Source organism: Protomyctophum parallelum (assembly GCF_964188405.1).
Source record: "Protomyctophum parallelum genome assembly, chromosome: 16".
NCBI classification, from domain to species: Eukaryota; Metazoa; Chordata; class Actinopteri; order Myctophiformes; family Myctophidae; genus Protomyctophum; species Protomyctophum parallelum.
The window spans coordinates 12,929,742-12,941,169 of NC_139711.1; positions in this window are offsets into that span (position 1 = coordinate 12,929,742).

Sequence of the window (11,428 nt, forward strand, 5' to 3'; positions counted from 1 at the left end):
CCCCCAGACCTCAGTGTACACAGCCGTACTCCTACTGCTGTCAGTTATCTCACTCTGTCTGTTCTAAGCTCTCTATACAAAAAAAAAGAAAAGCAAAAAAATTACAGTAGGAAGAGAATAAATGTAGGGAAAGAAGGTACAGCCGCCGTTTGTCACATGAAGTTGCATGACCTACTGTAGTTTGCCGTGCCATGGCCGTTCGACCTTCGACAAGGCAGTGGGAGGACTTGGGTGGCCTGGCAATTCTCTGAATGAAATAAACCTAATTTTGCATTCTTCCTTCAGCATGCGCTATTCATTCAGCAATCGACTGAGACTTGACTTTCAATAACATGCACTTTATTTTTAAGTATATCCTGGCAAAACAAATTAGTATACAAATATATATACACACACACACACACACATATTAATGAAACGTTATGGGTTAGAACTTTACCAAAACTAAAATAAAGCAAACCAAATCAACAGTATGGGTTAGAACTTTACCAAAACTAAAATAAAGCAAACCAAATCAACAGTAATCAAAATTACTCAATACAAAAGTGAACAGCACATCATCCTAAAACAGAAAAGAAAAAGTAAAGCAGTCTTAACTAAATTAATATCCATTCGCACAGCAGACAATTTTACATTCAGATACTCTGATAATTATCATTGTCAAGGTATACTAAACAGTAAACATCAATATAAACTTCTCACAAAACGTTCGGAAACATAATTATGGTCAACTATTTCCCCTCTTCAATAATACCAATTGGTTTTGTATTTTACATAATTTTTTAACATTGATTAGTCACCGTTACGAGGTATAACTTTTAAGGATTGTGCAATCGTGGAATGACTAGCACCCCCCTCCCAAAACAATTGCCAAAATCTCCCAATGGGCTTCTGTTGGTATTGGGGAAAAATAATCGATCATGGTTAAATTGTGAGGAGTTTATACAGTATATATTAATGCTGGGTGGAAACTTGTTGAGAAGACTGTACTGCTCATCTCTGACCAAGTTCAACTCTCAGAATAAAAAAAATAACCAGGAGATAAAGCCTTTGCCTAATCCAGAGTGAACTTACACACAAAGAATGTTCCAGAGGAAAGTGCCAATGCCACTGATGCCTTTGCGTGTGTGTGTATCAATCACAGCAAATGTGTCAAAATGGCAGTTTTGATACATTTTACTGTGACATCATCATTGCATCATTCCTCTAAGGATGATTCCGTGATGACAATGTATTAGGAGTTTAAAATATGGTGTAAGCGATTGGATCATCCTCATTGAATACAAAACGCTATGTGCTGGGTCCACAATTACTGTTACAAATTTTAATACACAAAACACACACATGCAAAGTAGATGCCGTTCGTGCTGCTTCAATCAATTGCCTTCAACTTGAGATCTAAACCAGCCTGAACATTATTGATTCCTCAGAGCGCTGCAAAAAAGCCAAGTACAACAGCAGCTCGTCCACATCTGACCTTTAATTAAAATCCCATCGTGCTTTTGCTTGTAAACTGATGTCATATGAATGAATCTGGTCACGATCAAAGTCAGATGATCAATACCAGGCTTTTTAAAATATGAATGAGTCATAAACGTTCTCTGTGGTTAAATCCGATATGTCAGGACTGCCATACGGGGGTTTTGGATTAGACTTAGGCGCGGACTCTTGTTTCAGACAATTGAGACAAAACAGGCTTACATTGATCCAACGAGGAGGTTTCTACAGTAACAATTTACAAAAGAACAGGCCACTTCAGTTAGACTGGCTTCCTACTTCTTCTGAGCACAGAATGAGATGAGGTATTCCTGCCAGGCAGAATCTTGTTTTTTCATTTTAAACGTACCTAAACAAAGAAAAGCAAGATTCTGGATGAGATGGCAAGTTCTGCATCAAGCATAGGAAAGACTATACTGCCACCTAGACACTTGAATATGACACGTGCAGCTGTGAAAGCTACCTACCTCTTTTCTTCATGCCGTTGAATTGTTTCAGTTTGTCATGTTTTGCGTGTCCATTCTGGGTCAACCTCACAGACAGCGACGCACCTCTCCTGAAGTGAACAGAAAACACAGTGGAATTAGTGATGATGTTATGGTTACACATGCAAATTTGCATTTTCAAGGAATCAAATCAGCATGTTCCTGAGAATGTATGTGCCAGACCGGTAACAACAAAGTTACTTAATTCAGAATAAATTGTGTTATGATATTTAATTAGAATGTTCCTCAAAATGTTTTATGAGGAGTGTAGAGCATTTTTTTCGGACAAGCAGTAAAATAAATTATTAAAAAGGTTTAGCGTCCAATTTTCCCGACAACATTGCAATGTATATGCTGAAACGATATTGTTCAGGGGGCTGCCCGCTTGGTTGGTTCGACCTCCCGATATTCCGGCCACTGTCAAAAGAGCTTTTTCAGAGCGCATTAAAGCAGCCGTCTTGCGCGGAGATATCAGAAGCGCTCAAAGCTGCTTTTTCAGAGCGCATTCGGACCAATGCCATGTTACCATTGTTCAAGCCCAACATGTATAATAAAATAAATGTCATTTGCATAACGACAGCAGGCATAATAATATTAAAATGGAATGCATATCTCCAGTGATGAGAATGATGTCTCCCGAACACACGGCCAAAATCTGCGGGTGATATTATCAAGTTCCATTTGCACGTCATTAATCATTCCTTTTCATCTGGAGCTAACAACTGCATGCCGGGGAATGCATTTAATGTGTTTCAGACAAAAAAAACAAGTACCTCGTGGTTCCGATCTTTCCCCTATCCAAGAACAACTCTGCCATCACTCTGGTCCCCTGCGGGTACAGCCTGGCATAGAGGGTCCTGTTGTCCACTATGGCTCTAAACCAGTCCACTGCTTCCTCCGACCAGTACCTCCCATCCACCGGAGTCACCTGGGGGTGAGGATACAAACGTAAAGTACCTTGTCATCCTGTGCTAATTTGTTTCCTTTATCACCTGACTAAAGATAAGGCTGTGACTAATTGTATTTCTGAAGGCCAATTATCCTGGCTAAACAAACTCTCAGAGCGGGACAACATATTAACCCCTTACCTTCTACGAATACTGGCGTTTTAGAACAGAAGGGAAAATAAGTGTTTACGGAGCACTTCCATTTTTCCATGACTGGTTTATTTTATTTATTTATTTGACATGGACAAAGCTTATTAATCAATTTTGAAATATATTTTTTTAAAGTTTAGGACGAAGAGTCGTGAGCTCGAGTCGTGAACCATACAAATTGTGTTTGGGAAACCGTGCTCTCATCTAAAACAGCTCACTTCTTTGGTTAAAAAAAAAGAAAAAAAAAGAAAGTGCATCAGCCTCCTTTACATAGAAAGTTATTTTTAGTTTTCCACCCATTATGCAACCACTTACGTTTGCCAACGAGACCTGCACAGCCTGGAGGGGAAGGAGCAGCAGTTCAGGGGTCAGTTCTCTGATGTTCCTCAGAGAAACGCAGCAAGTGTCTCCATAGTCCAGCCTCTTCACCTCTACCTCAATGTCTGGAGTGGCATCCATGACATCGCTGTCGGTGGTTCTCCCTTAAATACATGAGTTAGAGAGAGAGAGAGAACACTATCAGTTGAGCAGATAACACAAGGAGTGTGTTAATGGTACCGGAGATTAGCTGGTAACACGCACGCACACACACACACACACACACACACGTGTGTATGTGCGTGTTACCAGCTAATCTCCGGTACACACACGTGTGTGTGTGTGTGTGTGTGTGTGTGTGTGCCTTCTGCCTGGTGAAGACAATAACTTAAATCCATCGGTTTTCAATTGCAAAATGAAAACCTAGCTGTGTACACATGTACTATTAAGATCTTAAGTGGCTGCAGGCACTACGAGTGACATTACTACCATCTAGGGGTAAGCATTTGCTAAATCAATATCACACAATGAGAAATGGCCTCACCTCCTCTCATGCCACATATCTTTGTGACACGGGCCCTGCACCATTGTTCCTGCTTTGGGAGCCAACCCAGTACCAGCGTTCCAATATCTGGAATGCAGTTTCGCTCCACAAATGAACTACCGGTAGTGGTTTTCCAGTCACTGCAAAATGAAAGTAATAGGACCTTAGTGTCATGTGGAATAGATTAATAAATAACAAACATGTACAGTCAATTGGAACAATTAAGCAGAGTTATACAAAATGTAGTCCAAAAAAGCAGCGTAGGGCTATAAAAGTGAGAGAATTCTGTATGACGACGCACACAAAAATAATTCAGGCATGATAAAAGTCACATAAATTTAAACAAAGTATAAAACATACACAAAATGAGAATGTCTTTCTAATGACTCACTCCGAGATATGGGCCTTCAGACACGCAACGGCATCTGCATGCTGGACATGGAACCTTCCTGGGCTGGCGATATGAGACACCACAACCTCCATCTCGTCCAACTTCTTGATCGAGAAGGCTGGAATGCTGACGTGGTTGACGACGCTTGCGACAACAGAACTCTTCTCGTTCGGAGGTCCTTCTGCTGGCTTGAGGCCAACGGTAGAACCTTCACTTTCGGTTTCGGACGTGCTGGCTTCGGACGAGTCTGTAGTGATGTCTCCGACATCCCACAGCTCTGTCTTTGTGGCGTTCACGTAGGTGTAGGTCATTGCACCGCTGGAATCGACTCGCTTCAGTTGGAAAACCGGTGCTTGGTTTTCCACGTCTCCAATCATCTTCCTCTTTAGGGCCAGTGGTTCTGCCACATCGTAGCTGTACCGTCGATTCTGTACTTTCATGACAGGTGAAGCTGGCCGGCTCAGGACTGAGGGGTGCTCACGAGCGTTGCTCCTCCACTCTATAAAAGTGACCTCCAACGTACCCTTGTTCCTGGCACTCGTTTTCAGGAAGTGCAACAGCTGAAATGTGGTCTGTTTCTGGTGTTGCACGTGGACAGCCCTGTCAAGTAACATTTCCCTGGGGTTTGGGTTACTGATCTTTGGATTTAAAGGTTGAACAGTTGGTACAGACACCTTGCGACACTGAACCTTGGTTGGCAGCTCAACCGATGAATCCTTTTCAAAACCATATTTCTCTTTGTCTTTCAAGTGACAGGATGAAGCATCTTTTCCCTTGCCTTTTAAGTGACAGGGAGAAGTGACAGTCTCAACAACAGTGTCATGGCTAGATGAAATACTGCAGATCACATCATCATCACCCTGGGCGGCTTTACTTGGGGGGATTTGCGGCTGTTTGACTTGTTGCGACAGCACCTTCTCTGTTTTGGTTATGGGGCTGGCCAATAGGGAATTCTCAATCTTCAGCACATCTGATGTCATCGACCCTGCTCCAACTCCATCTTCAGAGTGTTGAATAGTACGAGACTGTGCTGCTAAAAAGAAGGGTACGGTAGAGAGACAGAGAGAGAGTACTTAATACTGAATCCATACCATAATAGACATTATCATGGTTACACAATTATTATGCAACGCAAGTGTGTTATATTATCTAATCACCTGAGGTTTCAGTGTATTCAGGTTTTCTGTGCTACCCAAAACTACACCAGGTAATCTTAATAATAACTAGTTACTTATATCCATCATGTTTTGCCCGTAGCACGGTCCTGCCTCCCTTGATTACCTGTTGCCTTCACCTTCACCAATGTTGTCAACCATTTCGGTGAGTGAGGGAAAACAATGTTGGAGAGTGGGTGCACATTGCTGCTGGGGTCTTTTTGTGTTACAGTACAGAGCTACGTGAAATTCGCCCTCTACATTTAATTAGTTCTCATCGTAAACATTAGGAGCTGTGCATGCATGCTTTAAAGCGTGTCCCTCCACAGACATGGTTTTCTATGCCATTCTTCTGACAGGAGTCAGTCAGTGCCTGGAGAGCATATTTTTATCTTATCGTATGCACAGTCACAGTGCAGTGCTTGTGGGACTGCACTGATCTTTTGTGTGATCTGGTTATTGGTTGTTCTCATCTTCTCTGGTGCAGAGAAAGATCGAGAGAGGGCGGGGATTGTTGTTGATCTTCATGGATTAAAGTATTAGTGAGGTCTTCCACTCCGTTTAATCCATATCCCACATATCTCCTCTTGTGTTTTTGGCTTCAGAAAATCCCCCTCTAAACTTTGAGAGCATCTGCTGTTGACTTGAACATAATGTATCAGTTTTCAGGCAGGAACCTTGTATCTCCATGGCAGGCCCGGACAGTTGGCTCAACCGTCTGGGCACCTAGGCTGCTGAGCCCTCCCTGTGGCGTTGCCAATACCCTCCTGCTGTGCATCTGTGTGACTGACACCCACAAATGGGCTGTGCCCCAAAACTGGCTGACTCCTCACTGCCCAGGTTGTGTTCAGGCATTAGGGAATATCATAGCACCTTCATACAATAAATAAACCACAATTCAAATCGGCTACAACAATCATTTCACACGATTCACAAAACACGTATTACCACTTACTATGAACAGTCACATTTATAGCATTACTCTTGACCTTTTTGAGTGGTGCAACCACTCCAAGGAACAGCTTTGTCCGTGTTCATGTATGTGACGTTCACCTATGTATGTGTGAGCTGAGCAATGAGCATCATATAATGAGTACCAGTAGGGGCGCTGTTGCCTGCTAATGAGAGAGAGAGAGAGATTCACACGGGTGTGATTTTTTTACTTACGTTGTATTAGGTCTTTAAAGAAGCCCAACAGCTTGTCCAGGGCTCGGCATTTGCTGTCCAGTGACACGACAAGGTCATCATGGTTGAGGTCTTTGGAGAGCGGACATGATTCTAGGAAACCTTGGACGTAGTTGCTGGCCTAAAATGTTTTTAAACAATCTTTTAGGTATTACACAGGGCCATTGTTATCGTTATTAATGTTACAAAAGAAAATGTGAGGGCTAAATAAGTAAATATGCCTCGTCATGCCTCCTACAAATTCCAGTACTTGTTATAGACATTAATAGTATTCTGTAAAACTTATTTAAGCTTGATAGATACTGAGGTTACACCCCCCCCCCCCCCCGATCAAACAAACATTAAACTCTGTCCATGTCAATGGCGTTTTTAATGTTTAAGGAAAAACAAACATTAAACCTGTATATAGAAGGGGCTAGCGCCCTCAAAAAAGTATAAAAACAGCAGCACACAATGAGAAAAATCACACTCGTGCTCTTATACATCACATTCTGTGATCAGCCAATCAAACACAAAAGTCATTCCGGCCAATAACTTTTGGCATCTTCACTTTTCTGCCCTCATTTTTAAGGGGCGCTAGCCCCTCCTATATACAGGTTTAATGTTTCCTTTTAGTTCAATGTTTGTTTTAAAAACACCATTGACAATGAAGGGAAAATGTACGTCATCTTGTCCTTAACACACAACATTAAATCCCATTAATAATAAATAAACAATAGTTTGTTTTGACAGTTTGTTTTACATCATCATTACTAGGGATGTCACGGTGTCCGGTGTTACCGGTGGGCGGGCACACCACCGAGTACTTTAATTGCGCACCGATTAAACCGTTTATATATTTTTTTTAAAGGTAAAAAAAAGTAAAGTTTATTTGTATTTTTTATTTGCATCCATTCTATGTTGCGCACATTCTGTAAATTACTAAATTACGATAAACTAACTATCTTGTTATCGATGTTTAGTAGTACAAATGTGTCTTCAACTCTCCCCCGCCTGCTCTTCATAGAGGTAAATTGCAGCAGGCACTGAGTAAGCCTATCACAGAAGCCTATGACGAGAGTGGGGGGACTGGGGGAGGGTGAAAGAAGGCCGCATGCAGTTGAGTTGGTTTAGGACAGGCTACAACAGGTTACAGGAGAATACTACAAAGTACAAACAAACAAACATGGCGGAGGCTACGAGCGCGGCGGATTTGGTGTCAAAGCCCAAGGCAAAATCACTTGTTATTTTGGTTTCATACCCAATGCTGATAGGGAACCTGAAAATCCCGACGAGGTTGTCTGCAAACTGTGCCTCGCTAAAGTGGCAGCTTCTGGAGGCAACACCTCTAATCTAAAGGCTCACCTGGTAGCGAAACACAAGACTGCGGCTGCAAATTGGGTCTTGCTGCCCGGCGTAAAATCATGTCAGTTGCTTCTTCACACACACAGCCGTCGATTGCTGGAGCAATAAAAAAAACGAAGCAGGACAGTGTGCGGTGGAAGAGATGCACTGATGCTGTGACCAGGTACATATGCAAAGACATGGTGTCATTCAGGACAGTTGAAAAGAGAGCGTTCAGAGACATGTTGGCCACATTCGACTGCCAGTACCAGGTTCCAACAAGGAATTATTTTTCTGAAACCGCCGTCCCAAATGCCTACGAAAGTATTCGGAGTGAATTGAAGAATGTCATCACAACGGTTGATTACTATGCCCTCACCACCGACTTGTGGTCCAGCCCCAAAATGGCACCCTACATGTCTCTCACTTTTCATTACATCGACAAAGAGTGGAGCCTGGAAGCCAAATGTCTACAGACCAGCTTTTTGCCTGAGGACCACACTGCCGATAACTTAAAAGAAGCTTTGCTGACTGCTCTGGAAGAATGGGGATTAAACATCGATAACTTGTCCTGTCTCACGACCGACAGCGGGGCAAACATAAAGGCTGCTGCTCGAAAGTTAGACGTGCCCTGGATGAGCTGCTTCGGGCACAACCTGAACCTCACCGTGACCAACACAATCAGCAAGACTGAGAAAACCCGAACCGATCATGCCCTGGCTGTTTGTCGCAGAATCAATGAACTGTTCTCCCACAGCTGGAAAAGGAGACGCGATCTAAAAGCGGCGCAGAGAGAGCTTGGAATCGACGAGCACGTGCTAGTGACGGTACATTTATTAATATAATTAATAATACCGGTAGCTTAGTTTGTTGAGTATTGAGGAAAGGACACATTATTTCCTACTGCTGGGGATGTTAAAGAATACTAATAATACATAAATATAATATGTAATAATATAAATAAATATAGGATAAGATGTATTTTATTGTAACACCATTTCTTTTTCATTGTGTATTTATAGGACTGTCCAACTCGGTGGGGCAGCAAGCAACAGATGATCGACAGAATGCTGGAACAGAGGCGGGCAATAAACAGAGTTCTTTCTGAAGATAGCAAAGCAGATGTAAGAATTGACTGGCAAACCCAGGAAGTATTGGAGTCTATGAACAAGGCGCTAAAGCCAGTGAGAGAGTTCACAGATGTTTTGTCCAGCGAGAATTGCATCACCGCCTCAGCCTTACTACCTGTGCTCGACCTGATCAGAGATGAGACGCTAGGCCCTAGTGATGACGACACCACACTGACAGCTTCGTTCAAAGCCGGAATCGTAACGATTTTGCAGGAAAAATACGAAGCTCCAACTCTACCCGAAAAAAGTCTGGACCTGCTGCGCAAGGCAACATTCATGGACCCGCGCTACAAGGGTGACTATGATGCAAATGTGGAAGAGACCAAGATCGAGATAAAGGAAGAAGCAGTCTTCATCGGCCGTGAGAGAGCCCCCGCAGCGGTAGCAGACCCAGCCGTGAGTGGAGAGACTGGGACGTGAGAGGGAGGAGGAGGGAGGTGAAGTCCCTGGCCCACAGCAGCAGCCCCCCGTGCCCAAAAAGAAAACTTTAGCGAGTTTATTCAAGCGAAGGGCAACTGCCACGACCACACCCGCGACAATTCCGGAAAAGGTGGATGCCGAGATGGCAAAATATTGCCAAGAATCACTCCTGGATCTAGAGGAGAACCCCCTCCTTTGGTGGAAACAAATGAACACTCGTTTCCCCTGTTGGCAAACGTAGCCAGAAAATACCTGTGCATTTGTGCAACAAGCTGCGCATCAGAAAGGCTCTTCAGCACATCGGGCAACATATGTACACCCATTAGATTTCTGCTGAGCCCACAAAAGGCAAAGAATATGTAGCAAAAATATAAGTGGAAATATAGATCTGTTACTACTAGGCCTACTGTTACTGTCTGCAGCCAATTAAGGCCAATGTTAGGCCTATGTGACGTTTTATTCTGTATTTTATTTGTTTAAGTCTGGCAGTTTTTTATTTCAGTTTCTCATTTAATGACACTTTGATTTGGTCATTAAGAGTTGGCAGCTTAACTTAAATTGCACAGTATGCAGGCCGGTTGTTTAAGACTATGTGTATATGCGACATTGTGCGTGTGTGTTAGTTATGCAAGTCTGCTATTGCAGCATGTGAAATGTGAATGATGCGATCGTGTATTCATGTCATTGTTAGCGGGGTTAACGACCGCTGTTTACAGTTTTGGATCAAAGAGGCTTTTTTGATCACTTGAAGTAACTTGTGTCACTTTATTAACAGTTTGCTCAAAGAGCAGAGGTACTACCGACTCCGAGTCCCGACTGTTATTCATGTAAAAAAAAAGAAAAAGCACTGACAGAGAGCTACTACCGACTGTTCATGTTAAAAAAAAGCACTACCGACTGTTCATGTTTTTTTAAAAAAGCACTGCAGTGAGAAATGTGTGCACTTTCTTACACCGTGACAAGCCTAATCATTACATCACCTAATCATAGCAACATGAGTTAGACAATGTTTGTGTTCACAAACCCGGAAAGCTGGGCATAGTGAGGGGTTATCCCTATGGGTTATGCCCTGTAGACCTTGTGCTGTTTACATTTACCGGTATTCCTAATATAAGTATTCAATAAATCATAAGACAAAAAACTACTCATACAAGGCAAGCTGCTGCTACTGAAATAAAAGTGAAATACTATTCAAAACTATTTCAGATATAGGCCTACATACACAAAAGAGCATGAAAGGATTTGAACTGTGAAAAAGATGGTTTCAAGGCCAAAGACAACATTTTCTATAGTAGTCGCAGCGGTATGTATAGGTACTTATAGTTAACAGATTCAGAAGCCCTCAAAGGAAAACAGGCCGTCAAACGGCGCAGATACGATGTTAGCGAGCATATTTATGTCCGCGTTCCAAAATTCCCATACGAAAATATAAATATGGACAGGGACCCTACACAAAGCGACATCCACATTTCAGAAAAGCTTTATGGAGGGTTCCAAGAGGGGCTAGGTCATCATGTGAGAATAAAGGCCTCTATGCCTACAATGCCTCCATGCAGCTAGACAGATAAAGGATAGGTGGGCACTAGCCCTCCAAGCAGAACCCAAATGCTACTGAAGTTTCTGACATTTGTTCGACCCAGTGCATTGGGTCCTGTTCCACGTCGTCCATGCCACCTGATTAAAACATTTACTGGCTCATGTTTACATGTTAAAACGCCTCCCCGCGGCATGTGACGCCATTATTTTCCTTGAGTTATTCTGAATTCGGTAACTTTAAGTAGCTATACATCCCGGTGCGAATATCTCCTGTGGCGCGGAAGCCGTTAAGTATTTTTAATATATGTTTGCCCGATTTGGAAGCTTGGATTCTTCTTGTTTATTGAC